The 8,452-nt window shown below is 53.6% G+C and overlaps 1 long non-coding RNA gene across 1 annotated transcript in view; it reads right to left on the bottom strand.

Annotated features, from left to right (window-relative positions):
• Positions 1-446: 446 nt before the first annotated feature.
• LOC143805786 (uncharacterized) overlaps positions 447-8,452 on the bottom strand; it is a 28,988-nt gene continuing 20,982 nt past the window's right edge. The window contains exon 3 of the long non-coding RNA XR_013221331.1: positions 447-555. This is a non-coding gene — a long non-coding RNA (uncharacterized LOC143805786). The remainder of the gene's footprint in view (positions 556-8,452) is intronic.

The raw sequence follows: 8,452 nt of genomic DNA, 5'->3' as shown, positions 1-8,452 counted from the left end.
AAGGCAGCCCCATACGCAGACTCTGCAATAAGGCAGCCCCATACGGACTCTGTAATAAGGCAGCCCCCATAGGCAAACTCTGTAGTATAAGGCAGACCCCCATAGGCAGACTCTGTAATAAGGCAGCCTCCCATAGGCAGATTCTGTAGTATAAGGCAGCCCCCCATAGGCAGACTATGTAGTATAAGGCAGACCCCCCGTAGGCAGACTCTGTAATAAGTCCAAAAAAAGAAAAAGCACCCGCACTGCTGCCTGATGCGATCCTCTTATGGTGTGCCCTGCAAAAGCTGCTCCAGTACTCATACCCACTCGTCCATGCGAGGGCACTCACGGTGCATAGCCAAAAAAGTATATACAATCCAGAAAACAGAAGAAAAAAACAGCTTGCACTCACCAGGCCCGATGAACCAAACTTATCTTTATTTAGAACATGTGCAGTAAATCAGGGAGAACGTGCTGAATGTCGGATGACAGCTGTTTCGCGCTCACTGCGCTTCCACTGATCCTGATCTCTTTGTTGACAGCTGTTTCGCGCTCACTGCGCTTCCACTGATCCTGATGGCATGGGGGAAATGAGGTAACCATTTAAACAAATGCACACCCCTCCCACCTCATGACATCATACGCAATCACTCCCCTTATACATAATGTGAATACAAAAGTTAAAACATAACTTAAAAACAGTACAGCTTAATCTGAAAAAGACGAACAAGCAAAAAGACAAACACATCAAAGGAAGGTCACTAGACAAATCAAGTCATAAAAAAAGGACATATCAATTTTCTCATTCAGGCCTAAAGGGCCCACAGCGTTCGTACGCAATATCCATGTTGCCTCATGTCTTAAAAGCAACCTGTTCAAATTCCCTCCCCGCTGTGGTAGAAACACCCTTTCCAAACCCACAAACGAGAGCGATCTTACATCACCCTGGTGTACCTGCCGAACATGATTAATGAGGCGGGGAACCCCCTTCCCAGTGCGGACCGAGCTAAAATGCTCCCTCACCCGCACAAATAGGGGGCGATAAGTCTTGCCTATATAATAAAAGCCACAAGGTCATATTATGGCGTACACTACATGTGTGGTTTTGCAGGAGATGAATTCACACACCACGTGATCTATAGGACCAATTTTCAAGGATTTTGCCGTAATATGATGAGAGCAGAAATTACACTGTCCGCATCAGTCAGGATCAGTGGAAGCGCAGTGAGCGCGAAACAGCTGTCATCCGACATTCAGCACGTTCTCCCTGATTTACTGCACATGTCCTAAATAAAGATAAGTTTGGTTCATCGGGCCTGGTGAGTGCAAACTGTTTTTTTCTTCTTTTTTCTAGACTCTATAATAAGGCAGCCCCCATAGGCAGACTCTGTAATAAGGCAGCCCCCATAGGCAGACTCTGTAATAAGGCAGCCCCCCATAGGCAGACTCTGTAGTATAAGGCAGACCACCCCATAGGCAGACTCTGTAGTATAAGGCAGACCACCCCATAGGCAAACTCCGTAATAAGGCAGCCCCCTCATAGGCAGACTCTGTAGTATAAGGCAGACCCCGCATAGGCAGACTCTGTAATAAGGCAGCCACCCATACGCAGACTCTGTAATAAGGCAGACCCCCCCATAGGCAGACTCTGTAGTATAAGGAAGCCCCTCATAGGCAGACTCTGTAGTGTAAGGCAGACCCCCCATAGGCAGACTCTGTAGTATAAGGCAGACCCCCCTATAGGCAGACTCTGTAGTATAACCCAGCTCCCAATAAAAATAAATAAATACTCACCTCTCTTCTTCCTGGCTCCTCCGCTGCTCCGAGCACCCGCTCATCTCTGGACAGCGGGCGCCGGGTAGTGACATCATTGCGCCCACTGTCATTGTCTGAGTCAGATGCTGACAGTGGGATGATAGGAGAGGGAGCATAGCGCTCCTTCTCTCATCAATGCGGTGAGCTGAACCTGCGATGACAAGTGGGGGCCCACTGCTGGCACCATGGCAGCCAGGGGGCAGAGCAGGGAGATCGATTCTCCTTGCTCTGCCGCAGAATGTAACTGTATTGGCACGCTGTGCACACACCGATACAGTTACAGTAGTGTAGCTCAGGGTGGGCCCCCTCAGAGTGCGGGGCCCATGGTGATGGCCCCCTCTGCCCCCTGGTAGCTACATTACTGAAATGAATGTAAAAACTAAGGCAATTCCAGTCAGAAGGACTAAAGAATGATGTCACTTATAGGTGAATGTAAAAACTGTGGTGCATCCAGTCAGAAAGACTTTAGAATGATGTCTGTACAGGTTAGAGAGGGATCTCAGTCTCTTAGGCCTGCAGATCTTGTAGTGAAAACCGCCTCCACGTGTGTTCTGCTCTCCCTGAGGGCATCCCTCAGACTAAAGAACATTCTAGACTTGCCTGGAAAACAGCTCCTCCTATTGACCATGTGACTAGGAGCTGGCCAATAGGACACCTAATTCACATCACAGATCCTTACAAAACAATAATTATGAGTCATTGAGTCATTATGATTCTTTTACCATTAGATGGTGCCAGAACACAGCAGATAAGAAATGCATTGCATGTAAAATGGAGGTGACTAGAAATAGAGAATTACAGCTCACAAATGCAGGCGATAATGTAGAGGGTCAGTTAGAGAGTGAGCTGTAGTGTACAGAAGCTACTCACAATCCAGGATTACTTAAAGGGAAGGACACACTCTGGACTGGGTCACCACACAAGGGGTCTTGCACATTTGCCAGTTTTGACCAAATGTTGGTTTAGACAAGTCGGAGATGAAGCATACACAGTAGTCTGTCTGTGTATAAAGCCTGTCTGCTGGGCCCTATAATAAGCGTACTTTTTATTACCAATTTAAAAAAAGGAAGTGAATAGCGGTAAAGCTATAAAAGTGTATAAGGCCAATATAACAGCAGTAAGCACAAAAAGGTAAAAGGTCAACACCCCGGTAACTTACACATAAATTTATGAAATCAGACAACATCTTAGGGCTTGCTCACATTATCATATAAAAAATAGCTCCAGTGTTGCTCCTAAAAAGTTGGAAGAGTGGAATCTTGTGGACTGGGGGCATTGCATTGTGGCCATCTACAGCAGTTGCTTTAAGACCGTGAATAAAAAATAGTTGCATCACTAACATGCTAGCTCAATCTCCACACAGTAAGTTAATAAAAAAAAAAATACAGTCCACCGCTACTCTGACCTCTTCCCACCCTCTCCCCTCATCAAACACATCCCCCCATTCATCACCAGGGGTGGGATTCAGCCGGTACGACCCGGTACGGGGCAGCCGTTTACTAAAATTTCTATCTGCCAGCGTTCCGGTAATTGAAAATGCCATTTTCAATTACCGGAACGCTGGCAGATAGAAATTTTCAAAATGGTTACCACTGGCAGTGGCGTAGGAAGCGGAGGGGGTCCGCCCCGGGCGGCACAATGCGGGGGGCGGCACAATACGGGGGGCGGGTCGCCGGCGGCGCAGAATTTACCTGCTCGCATCTCGGCTTCAGAAAAATTTTCCTGAAGCCCCGGTCAGCAGAGCACTCCACCTGCGCACGCGCGGCCTCAGGAAGATGGCCGCCCCACCGATAACCAGAGAGAGCAGGATCGCGGTCAGGTAAGCAGAACTTTTTTTTTTTTTTTTTTTTTTTTATTGAGAGCGGCGATCGGGGGGGGCCCAGGGCAGAAAGCTGGACACAGGGGGGCAGAAAGCTGGAAACAGGGGGTCAGAAAGCTGGACACAGGGGGTCAGAAAGCTGGACGCTGGGGCAGAACGATGGACGCTGGGGCAGAACGATGGACGCTGGGGCAGAACGCTGGACGCTGGGGCTGAAAGCTGGACGCTGGGGCTGAAAGCTGGACACGGGGGCAGAAAGCTGGACACTGGGGCAGAAAGCTGGACACAGGGGGGCAGAAAGCTGGACACAGGGGCAGAAAGCTGGACACAGGGGGGCAGAAAGCTGGACACAGGGGCAGAAAGCTGGACGCTGGGGTCAGAAAGCTGGACGCTGGGGCAGAACGATGGACGCTGGGGCAGAACGCTGGACGCTGGGGCTGAAAGCTGGACGCTGGGGCAGAAAGCTGGACACAGGGGCAGAAAGCTGGACACTGGGGCAGAAAGCTGGACACAGGGGGGCAGAAAGCTGGAAACAGGGGGTCAGAAAGCTGGACACAGGGGGTCAGAAAGCTGGACGCTGGGGCAGAACGATGGACGCTGGGGCAGAACGCTGGAAGCTGGGGCTGAAAGCTGGATGCTGGGGCTGAAAGCTGGACACGGGGGCAGAAAGCTGGACACTGGGGCAGAAAGCTGGACACAGGGGGGCAGAAAGCTGGACACAGGGGCAGAAAGCTGGACGCTGGGGTCAGAAAGCTGGACGCTGGGGCAGAACGATGGACGCTGGGGCAGAACGATGGACGCTGGGGCAGAACGCTGGACGCTGGGGCTGAAAGCTGGATGCTGGGGCAGAAAGCTGGACACAGGGGCAGAAAGCTGGACACTGGGGCAGAAAGCTGGACACAGGGGGGCAGAAAGCTGGAAACAGGGGGTCAGAAAGCTGGACACAGGGGGTCAGAAAGCTGGACGCTGGGGCAGAACGATGGACGCTGGGGCAGAACGCTGGATGCTGGGGCTGAAAGCTGGACGCTGGGGCAGAAAGCTGGACACGGGGGCAGAAAGCTGGACGCTGGGGCAGAAAGCTGGACGCTGGGGCAGAAAGCTGGACACGGGGGCAGAAAGCTGGACACTGGGGCAGAAAGCTGGACACAGGGGCAGAAAGCTGGACACAGGGGCAGAAAGCTGGACACAGGGGGTCAGAAAGCTGGACACAGGGGGTCAGAAAGCTGGACGCTGGGGCAGAACGATGGACGCTGGGGCAGAACGCTGGACGCTGGGGCTGAAAGCTGGATGCTGGGGCTGAAAGCTGGACACGGGGGCAGAAAGCTGGACACTGGGGCAGAAAGCTGGACACAGGGGGGCAGAAAGCTGGACACAGGGGCAGAAAGCTGGACGCTGGGGTCAGAAAGCTGGACGCTGGGGCAGAACGATGGACGCTGGGGCAGAACGATGGACGCTGGGGCAGAACGCTGGACGCTGGGGCTGAAAGCTGGACGCTGGGACAGAAAGCTGGACACAGGGGCAGAAAGCTGGACACTGGGGCAGAAAGCTGGACACAGGGGGGCAGAAAGCTGGAAACAGGGGGTCAGAAAGCTGGACACAGGGGGTCAGAAAGCTGGACGCTGGGGCAGAACGATGGACGCTGGGGCAGAACGCTGGATGCTGGGGCTGAAAGCTGGACGCTGGGGCAGAAAGCTGGACACGGGGGCAGAAAGCTGGACGCTGGGGCAGAAAGCTGGACGCTGGGGCAGAAAGCTGGACACGGGGGCAGAAAGCTGGACACTGGGGCAGAAAGCTGGACACAGGGGCAGAAAGCTGGACACAGGGGCAGAAAGCTGGACACAGGGGGTCAGAAAGCTGGACACTGGGGCAGAACGATGGACGCTGGGGCAGAACGCTGGATGCTGGGGCTGAAAGCTGGACGCTGGGGCAGAAAGCTGGACACGGGGGCAGAAAGCTGGACACTGGGGCAGAAAGCTGGATGCTGGGGCAGAAAGCTGGACACGGGGGCAGAAAGCTGGACACTGGGGCAGAAAGCTGGACACAGGGGCAGAAAACTGGACACAGGGGCAGAAAGCTGGACACTGGGGTCAGAAAGCTGGACACAGGGGGTCAGAAAGCTGGACGCTGGGGCAGAACGCTGGACGCTGGGGCAGAACGCTGGACGCTGGGGCAGAACGCTGGACGCTGGGGCAGAAAGCTGGACGCTGGGGCAGAAAGCTGGATGCTGGGGCAGAAAGCTGGACACTGGGGCAGAAAGCTGGACACAGGGGGGCAGAAAGCTGGACACAGGGGGGCAGAAAGCTGGACACGGGGGTAGAAAGCATGACACAGGGGCAGATTGCTGGACACAGGGGCAGAATGGAGAAACGGGGCATGATTGGAGACACAGGGGGCAGGATGACAGACATGGCGGCATGACTGGAGACACTGGAGGCAGGATTGGAGACAGATGGGGCAGGATCATGGGGCAGGATGGATACGATGGAGACAGATGGGGCAGGATGGGAAGATCATATGGGGCAGGATGGATACTCATTAGGGCAGGATGGGAGAACATATGGCTGACGCCAGGAATGAGACACACAGGGGCTAGGATGGCGAATATTATTACCATAGGGGGCTAATTAAGGGATATTATTACTGCAGTGATGTATTTATTTTATTTTTTGAGTACACTGTTTTAAATGGAGGGGCGGTCCTATTACTGTGTACAGTGACACTATGTCGCTTTCTTCGTGTGGTGTAATGTAAAAGTTGGGAAAATTAAGTAATGTGTTCTGCAAGTGGAACTCGAGATAACTGTGTTATTTCCTGCAGAGACGAGTCCTGGCTGGATGAAGTGATGGCGGTCTGTGCGGGATGAAAGATGAAGGACTTCACCTAGAGACGTCACTGGTGAGTCAGTGTGTTACCTATACACTGACACTATACACTGTATACTATATACAGAGGTCCTGTGTATAATGTCACTGGTGATCACTGTATTACCCATACACTATATACAGAGCTCCTGTGTATAATGTCACTGGTGATCACTGGATTACCTGTACACAGACACTGCATACTAAGTACAGATCTCCTGTGTATAATGGCACTTATGGTGATAGTATTGTGGGGTTTTTTTTATTATTGATCAGTACTATAGTATTCAGTCACTATGTGGTGGTAATATGTGGTCTGGTCATGATGTTTTGGTATTTGTTCCTTGTATTTGATATTATTCGATCACTGTGATGGTAATATGTCATCTGGTCATGGTGTGGCGGTATTTGTGCCTTGTAGATAGTATTATAGAGGGGGGGGCGCCCTGTAGCCTCCCCCTGGGCCCTGCAGCCCCAAGTCCCCACCAGCCTCCCCCTGGGCCCTGCAGCCCTCTAGCCTCCCCCTGGGCCCTGCAGCCCCAAGTCCCCACTAGCCTCCCCCTGGGCCCTGCAGCCCTGTAGCCTCCCCCTGGGCCCTGCAGCCCCAAGTCCCCACCAGCCTCCCCCTGGGCCCTGCAGCCCCAAGTCCCCACTAGCCTCCCCCTGGGCCCTGCAGCCCTCTAGCCTCCCCCTGGGCCCTGCAGCCCCAAGTCCCCACCAGCCTCCCCCTGGGCCCTGCAGCCCTCTAGCCTCCCCCTGGGCCCTGCAGCCCCAAGTCCCCACTAGCCTCCCCCTGGGCCCTGCAGCCCTGTAGCCTCCCCCTGGGCCCTGCAGCCCCAAGTCCCCACCAGCCTCCCCCTGGGCCCTGCAGCCCTCTAGCCTCCCCCTGGGCCCTGCAGCCCCAAGTCCCCACTAGCCTCCCCCTGGGCCCTGCAGCCCCCAGTCCCACTAGCCTCCCGCTGGACTCTGTAGCCTCCCCCCTGGGCCCTGCAGCCCCCAGTCCCACTAGCCTCCCGCTGGACTCTGTAGCCTCCCTCCTGGGCCCTGCAGCACCCAGTCCCCACTAGCCTCCTCCTTTGCCCTGCAGCCCTCTAGCCTTCCCTGGGCCCTGTTGGATGTGGCAGCCAGTCATGGACTATATAGGAGGGAGAAGCTGATGTGTATATGACACGATCGTGTTCATATAGACATCACAGTGCCCCTAACACTTTCTCTCTTATTTTTAGCTACCAGCTGAAGCTGCTGGCTAGAAACACAGTGGATGCCACGTTGACATCATGGAAGACTCCTCAAGGTTTGTTTGGTCCTTGAATAATGTATAGAGAAATGCAGAGCTGTAGTACACAACCCGTATAACACCCCTCTCCCATATACAGTATCAGCGCCCTGTTCTTTGGTGCTAGCATTCTTAGAATTATAAAATTGTAGAGTTGGAAGGGACCTCAAGGGCCATCGGGTCCAACCCCCTGCGAATGCAGGTTTACCTAAGGGCAGGCGCACACGGACGATTTTGCTGCGATTATACGGTGCGTATAATCGCAGCAAAGCGGCTGTCAAACCTGCCCTGCGAGCGGGTCTGAGAGTGCTGGAGGGAGCGCATACCTGCGCTCCTGTTCAAAGCCCGGAGTCGACCGCAAGTGTCCTGAACGGGACTCAAAGAGGCAGCATCGCACTGCCTCTCTGAGTCCCGTTTAGGACACCTGCGGTCGGGGCGGGCTCTGTAACAGGAGCGCAGGTATGCGCTCCAGCACTCTCAGACCTGCTCGCATGCTTCCAAAAATATGAATCGTGCCACTGGGCGTGGCTTATTAGTATGGGCGGGGTTATTGAAAATGGGAGTGGCCAAAATTCCGGCCGCCGCGACTTAGAGGACCTGTTGTTAAAAATTTGAATCCCACCCCTGATCACCACTATTGTAGCCAAAATCCTAACAAAAGCATTAGTAGAAACGCAATGATTTACCAATCTTTTGCCA

This window comes from Ranitomeya variabilis, chromosome 1 (genome assembly GCF_051348905.1).
Source record: "Ranitomeya variabilis isolate aRanVar5 chromosome 1, aRanVar5.hap1, whole genome shotgun sequence".
Classification (NCBI taxonomy): domain Eukaryota; kingdom Metazoa; phylum Chordata; class Amphibia; order Anura; family Dendrobatidae; genus Ranitomeya; species Ranitomeya variabilis.
Note: the sequence above shows the minus strand (reverse complement) of the source record. Positions and strands in the feature narration are given on the sequence as shown.